The sequence below is a fragment of the Schistocerca piceifrons genome, chromosome 9 (assembly GCF_021461385.2).
Source record: "Schistocerca piceifrons isolate TAMUIC-IGC-003096 chromosome 9, iqSchPice1.1, whole genome shotgun sequence".
In the NCBI taxonomy this organism is placed as follows: Eukaryota; Metazoa; Arthropoda; class Insecta; order Orthoptera; family Acrididae; genus Schistocerca; species Schistocerca piceifrons.
This window is the reverse complement of record NC_060146.1, coordinates 26,091,095-26,098,807: the sequence shown is the minus strand read 5'-3', so window position 1 is coordinate 26,098,807 and position 7,713 is coordinate 26,091,095. Positions and strand designations below refer to the sequence as shown.

The window sequence follows — 7,713 nt, the reverse complement described above, 5'->3', positions numbered from 1 at the left end:
CTAAAGTTGACACCCCTGTCATATTTAAGATTATGCTAATTTAAAAGAACCAATAGTTTACATACATGTGAAAGCTTAAAGTACTAATTTTATCCTACACTCAACAAAACAAAGGCAATAACAAAGTCTTCTCAGTAACACAAAAAAATTAAAATTAATCTAACATATACAGAAAGAAGTTGAAACACACTGAATGAAACTTGCGACTTCCTTAAGGTTTGCTTGTTGCTTCTCTCTGCTGTGCAGGTCATAACAAATGTGGCTTTTCCCTCCCAAAACCATGATGCTTTCTCTGTGACTTTGTAGATACCATAGTTAAACAATGTATAACAACAATATTTATTTATTTAGCGTATGGCTCATAACATCACAGTAAAAATTACAGAAACAACACGATTAAAAAAAAGCCACATATATATAAACAGAACAATAAATAACAATTTGTATATAAGAACACCACCAATTGTAAATTTACACTCACAGAAGAGCAATCACAAACAAACGTCCAGCTTAGATAATATATAGTCGATTGCCTCGTGGGTCGCCATTAGGAAATCCTGTGGGGTCACCCTCATACGCCCTTAGTGGGCATTCCTGCACGACGTGTTTGACCGTCTGCCTCTCAGCGCCACAGTCGCAAGTGGCCGAAGGAAGTTTACCCCACCTGTGTAAGGTGTCGGCGCATCTCCGACAGTTGGTTCTGATGCGATTAAGAGTTGCCCAAACTTTGCGAGGGCAATCAAATCCTTTTGATTTACTAAAGATGCATGGGATACTCTGTCAGTTTACTGCTGTTCTGCTCTCCCATTCCTCTTTCCATCGGTCATTTATTTTAAAGTTGGTATGGTGCAGTGCCTGTGCGGTCTTTAGTGGGGGATGCCTAGACCAGAGTCAGTTTCCTTGGATGTCGTGAGTATCTTCATGGATTTGTAATTGAGGATTGGTCATGATTTTTTGAAATTCTCCACCCTGGGCGTGTTCTCGGCGCAGGTTAGGAGGGTCTGTGTTACTGAGAATGGGCAGCCACACTGTAGGAATTGGCCTGATTGTGCCTGATATAATACGCATTGTTGCATTAAGTTGGCTATGTACCGTGTGTGTGTGTGTTTGCTGTTGAGCCACACTCGGTCACCGTATTCTGCCACTGGATACACCAAGCCAAGTGCGAATGTTCTTAAGGTAGATGCTGTGGAGCCCCAAGTGGTGCCACAGAGCTTCTGCAATATGTTGTTGCGTGTTTTAAGTTTCGCTGCAGTTTTCGTCAGGTGTTCTTTGAATGTTTTGTCCTATCCAGCGTAACCCCAAGGTTTGTTGTGATTTAGTATTTTCCCGTCTAGATATACAAGTAGTTCTCTGTTGGACATTTTGTTGTTCAAATGGAAGGCAGATACTTCCGTCTTTGTAGCACTAGGTTGTAGCCTCTATTTTCTAAAGTACTCGCTGAGAATCCCTAGGTCACTCGTAAGGATATCTTCGGCAGTTTCTATATTTCTGTGGGCTGTTGCCAGAGCCCAGTCGTCAGCATAACCAAATTTGCACGATCTGGTTGCAGGCATGGCAGCGATGTAAAGGTTGAAAAGAAGGGGCGCAAGGACGGGGCCTTGTGGGAGTCTGTTATTGAGTTTCATCTGTTCACTTCTCTCATTCCCCATTATTACTTGGAAGGTTATATTTGACAACATATCGTCAATGAGGTTGGTTATCTTCTTGCAGGGGATGGCACAGATTAATTTGTACATGAGCCCCTGTTTTCAAACTGTATCATAGGCTGCTGTTAGGTCTATGAATGCTGCAGCTACTTTGTTTCTTCTGCAATCCCGCCTCTATATATGTTGTCAGTGATAGGACTTGACCTGTACAGCAGCGATAGGGACGGAATCCTGCTTGTTCGATAGGGATTTTTTTGAGTATAATTTGGCCTATTCTGTTGAGGAGCAGTCTTTCTAGTAATTTATAGACCATACTGAGAAGGGCAATGGGGTGGTAACTCTCTGGTCTATTGCCTGGTTTACCATGTTTCAGGTCTGCAATGATCTTTGCTCGTTTAAGTGAGGGAAGAATGTTTCCCTCTTGGAGAATGTCCATAAAGAACTTAGCCAGCCATTGTTTTGTGTAGGCTCCGACATGTATGAGGTACTCAGGGTGGATACCATTGAAGCTTTGCCTGGTTTAACCTTCTTCAGGGCATTGGTAACCTCCTCGATACGAATATCTGATGAATATTCTGAGTCCATTGCACGGGTCCTTTTTAATGTTCCTCAAGAATGGGGACCGGGAAATAGCGGATGAACTATTACATAACATCGACTTTATTAGATGGCAAAAACGGGAGAATACTGTTGAAAATCTAGACTTTTCAGAGTCAAACTGACAAGCCTGATCCCAACTGAGTAAACTCGGAGGCGCAAATCCACCAGAACATAGAAAGGACGAAATATCTCCCAACAAGGTTGCATCCCAAATAGTTTCTGCATCTAGAGCCCCACGAGATAGAAAGCACACAACAACAATATATGTTAAAAGCACAGCCTTCCATATTAGGGGAGATTGGGGCACATGGGCACTTCTTTTTCCAAGAATTTGTTGTGGTGAAATTTGACTATATTTTTGGATTATTTCCTGTCTGGCAGGAAAAATATAAAATAAATGAAAGCAAAGTCATGTAGAAGTGCCCACTGTGCCCCCATCATGGGGCACTGTGAGCATTGGTATGGGACACAGTGAGCACTAGTAAAAAAAAAAAAAAAAAAAAAAAACCCCTCACACATGCTGAAAACATTTATTTTATTGCTAAACATTGTTTGATACATTGAATTGATACATTATAATATCACTGGACATTGTATGATTCCATGTCAATGGGGAATACAAACATTCCTACAATTCGTTTTGTGCCGCCAACTGTGGAAGGCTTTGGTAATTTACAAATGACATGTCAAAGCGGTAGGTGGATCAAAACAAAATGTCCAGACAGAATGAGATTTTCACTCTGCAGCGGAGTGTGCGCTGATATGAAACTTCCTGGCACACAGTTTTAATCCGCCAGTAAGTTTCATATCAGCGCACACTCCGCTGCAGAGTGAAAATCTCATTCTGGAAACCTCCCCCAGGCTGTGGCTAAGCCATGTCTCCGCAATATCCTTTCTTTCAGGAGTGCTAGTTCTGCAAGGTTCGCAGGAGAGCTTCTGTAAAGTTTGGAAGGTAGGAGACGAGGTACTGGCAGAAGTAAAGCTGTGAGTACCGGGTGTGAGTCGTGCTTCGGTAGCTCAGTTGGTAGAGCACTTGCCCGCGAAAGGCAAAGGTCCCGAGTTCGAGTCTCGGTCGGGCACACAGTTTTAATCTGCCAGGAAGTTTCATGTCCAGACACTCTGTGACCAAAATGGTACTGAAACAGAGGATGACAGACTAAAGGCCGAAGTACTAAATGTCTTTTTCCAAAGCTGTTTCACAGAGGAAGACTGCACTGTAGTTCCTTCTCTAGATTGTCGCACAGATGACAAAAGGGTAGATATTGAAATAGACGACAGAGGGATAGAGAAACAATTAAAATCGCTCAAAAGAGGAAAGGCCGCTGGACCTGATGGGATACCAGTTCGATTTTACACAGAGTATGCGAAGGAACTTGCCCCCCTTCTTGCAGCGGTGTACCGTAGGTCTCTAGAAGAGCGTAGCGTTCCAAAGGATTGGAAAAGGGTGCAGGTCATCCCCGTTTTCAAGAAGGGACATCGAACAGATGTGCAGAACTGTAGACCTATATCTCTAATGTCGATCAGTTGTAGAATTTTGGAACACGTATTATGTTCGTGTATAATGACTTTTCTGGAGACTAGAAATCTACTCTGTAGGAATCAGCGTGGGTTTAGAAAATTACGGTTGTGTGAAACCCAGCTCGCGCTATTCGTCCACGAGTCTCAGAGGGCCATAGACATGGTTTCACAGGTAGATGCCGTGTTTCTTGACTTCCGCAAGGCGTTCGATACAGTTCCCCACAGTCGTTTAATGAACAAAGTAAGAGCATATGGACTATCAGACCAATTGTGTGATTGGATTGAAGAGTTCCTAGATAACAGAACGCAGCATGTCATTCTCAATGGAGAGAAGTCTTCCGAAGTAAGAGTGGTTTCAGGTGTGCCGCAGGGGAGTGTCGTAGGACCGTTGCTATTCACAATATACGTAAATGACCTTGTGGATGACATCGGAAGTTCACTGAGGCTTTTTGCAGATGATGCTGTGGTGTATCGAGAGGTTGTAACAATGGAAAATTGTACTGAAATGCAGGAGGATCTACAGCGAATTGACACATGGTGCAGGGAATGGCAATTGAATCTCAATGTAGACAAGTGTAATGTCCTGCGAATACATAGAAAGTAAGATCCCTTATCATTTAGCTACAAAATAGCAGGTCAGCAACTGGAAGCAGTTGATTCCATAAATTATCTGGGAGTAGGCGTTAGGAGTGATTTAAAATGGAATGATCATATAAAGTTGATCGTCGGTAAAGCAGATGCCAGACTGAGATTCATAGGAAGAATCCTAAGGAAATGCAATCCGAAAACAAAGGAAGTAGGTTACAGTATGCTTGTTCACCCACTGCTTGAATACTGCTCAGCAGTGTGGGATCCGTACCAGATAGGGTTGATAGAAGAGAGAGAGAAGATCCAACGGAGAGCAGCGCGCTTCTTTACAGGATCATTTAGTAATCGCGAAAGCGTTACGGAGATGATAGATAAACTCCAGTGGAAGACACTGCAGGAGAGACGCTCAGTAGCTCGGTACGGGCTTTTGTTAAAGTTTCGAGAACATACCTTCACCGAAGAGTCAAGCAGTATATTGCTCCCTCCTAAGTATATCTCGCGAAGAGACCATGAGGATAAAATCAGAGAGATTAGAGCCCACACAGAAGCATACCGACAATCCTTCTTTCCACGAACAATACGAGACTGGAATAGAAGGGAGAACCGATAGAGGTACTCAAAGTACCCTCCGCCCCACACCGTCAGGTGGCTTGCGGAGTATGGGTGTAGATGTAGATGTAGATGTTAAACAAATTTCACCTGCTTCTGCACCTGCCGGAAGTGAAAAATGTCTGTCAAACTTATGTGACCTTTGCAAATAATTCACAATTGCAGTGCCTTCATTTTTATTCATTGAATTAATATGCGCATCAAAGTAGTGAAATGGTCCTTTACTTTCTGATGAGCTACTCTCTGGCTGCAGTTGCCTTCTGACTTTTTTAAAAATGGGCTTCTGGGCTGTTTTGTTTGTAGAGTTTGGTGTGTTTCTTTTTCCCTAATGTTCTCAGATTCTAGAAGCTCCTGCTTCTCTGGGGTGTCAGTAAGAATTCTTGTCCTTCCTCTTTTTCTTCCATGCTGAGGTGTCTTATGGATGGTTGCTTTTGGAATATGTCGAATTTCCTTTGGTGATACCAAGGATCCTGACATACTTTAACTGCTACTATTTGCAGGCAGACTTACTGCTGGAACAGTGCTTGTGTTGTTGCAGTCTGTTATATTTGTCCCATTGGCATCATCAACAGTATTTTCTGGTACACTTCCAACTACTGCACCTTGTTGACCACATGTGACCTGTACAGTGAAAACCAGAAACAATATTCTTTGAAGTAAATGCTAATGCGTATGCCTTTCCTACAAGACCTGCAATTTAAAGTATTGTTATAGTTTTTCCTGGATTCATTAGCATGTAATTGTCACAGGCACTGTTATAAAACTTTTTGAATGGACCATATACAGTTCGATCTAAAGGCTGCAACTTACGACTGCAGTGTCTTGGCAATGTCAGAGTAGTTACATTATTTGCTTTTGCCAGATCAATGGTTTTAACACTCAGATGTGAATCATGGTTGTCGTATATAAGTAAAACTGGGTGCTCTTTTGATGCATTTGAAAACTGAATGAAATGTTTGATTACACAATAAAAATTATCTACTGTTATCCAGCCAGAAGGATGCACCAGTCCCAGTGTCTGTGCAGGGGCTCCATGAAGGAAACTCTCCTTAAATCAGACTCGGGGAAATATCAGGACTGGTGGAATTGCATTCCCTAGTGCCATTAACACATCCAACAAATGTAACCAGTTGACCACTTTCACCAGAGGTGCATCTTCCAACTTGTTTTTGACCCTTTGGTGCAACGATTTTAGTTGGTGTCTGAACAGTGTTTACACCAGATTCATCTAAGTTGTATATGTCCTCAGGACCATAAGAGTGTCTGGTATATACAGCTCTTAACTTTTTGAAAAAGAATAGCCAGTTGGTTCTATTAAATCCAGTTGCTCTCCCAAGACTTGTTGACTGTGGAACCCTCAGTGATAGTGAATGTCTCCTTATAAATCCCTGGCACCAATCAACTCCTGCCATCTTATTTGTAGTCCAATTTACAGGCACACTGATATTGTTATCAGTAGCAAAGTCAAATGCCAGTTGCCTCAGACTCTTCATTGTTAAGCCGTATAATATGTTGTCTGATTCCCATGCATATCCCACTAACAAGTTTCCTTCTTTTTTCATAAAAACTAATCTGGACTGATACTTTGGACAGTATTGCAATTCATCTGGATTGGCAGCTGCCTTGGCCTGTTTCACATACCTAGAAAAGGCGAATGTAATATGTAAAGCCTGGTTACCTAAATTTAATTTTAATCCAACAAAAAAAGTACTCGTTAAAGGAATTGCTACAGGTGTTTGTTCAGAATATCATTATTCAAGGGATATCACTCTCATATTGCAGGAAAAGCTCAATAAAACCTAAAATTAAGGAGCATTTTTTCAAAACTCAGTATATGCACAACAAAAATCAATAGGCACTGAATTAGGCATGATAATGGCATAATGTTGACCTTTTACATGAACAAATTTTAATATCTTTCATTGAAATGTTTTATTAATGTCAGTGAGATCGAGTAGGGCTAGTAATGCAGAAATGTTTAAACGTATCTAGGTACATTTTATGTAAAACTGTATCTGTTCAATTTATCAAGTTTTGAAGAAACGTTCAGTTATTAGATGAACACTGCAGCTACTGCAAAAACAACCAACCTTTGAAGAGTCTGCCTTGGGATATTGTATAGTTCTGCTGCTGCCAAAACTGTCATTCCATCTGCAATAATACTATTCTCAGCTTTCTTCATTTCTTCAGCAGGTGTTAACGCAAAAGACGTTTTCCTCTTTCTGTAGCGAACCATTTTTCTTTTCTGAAAGCTATGGAATAGGCTACTATTTAGAAATGGAACGACACGTGTGGGACAGTGAGCACCTATGCACACTGTGCCCCACGAAAAATTGCTCACTCTGCCCCAAACTCCATCTCCACAATCAAACACATTTTTTTCACTCACAAGCAGGTGTAATAATTCTGTATTTTAAACAATATGTATTAACACTACTTACATTCTCAATCTTTTGTTTCTGCAAAACATAGAAGTACAGTGCCTTACACGAGATGCAGCAAAATTTACTCTGGAAGATGGTAAAACCAAAGAGTCACAATTTCAAATCTACAGCATTATTCCGCCATCTTGTTTTCACTGCCCTCTATATGCTCAGAGACTGTAGTCCCAATGAGCAAAACTTTGCTGGAATCCTGGCAGTCATCGATTATATATAATTGATTGCTCACTGTGCCCCAGTCTCCCCAACTTCATTTCCTTATTTCAAACATTTTAAAATTGTTTGTCGACTTTAGGTGACCTGTCAAC

The 7,713-nt window shown here is 41.3% G+C and overlaps 1 non-coding gene across 1 annotated transcript; it reads left to right on the top strand.

The window, feature by feature from the left end:
• The first annotated feature begins 3,254 nt into the window (after positions 1-3,254).
• Trnas-cga lies at positions 3,255-3,329 on the top strand. Its single transcript has one exon. It is a non-coding gene; the product is annotated as a tRNA-Ser (tRNA).
• Positions 3,330-7,713: the final 4,384 nt, after the last annotated feature.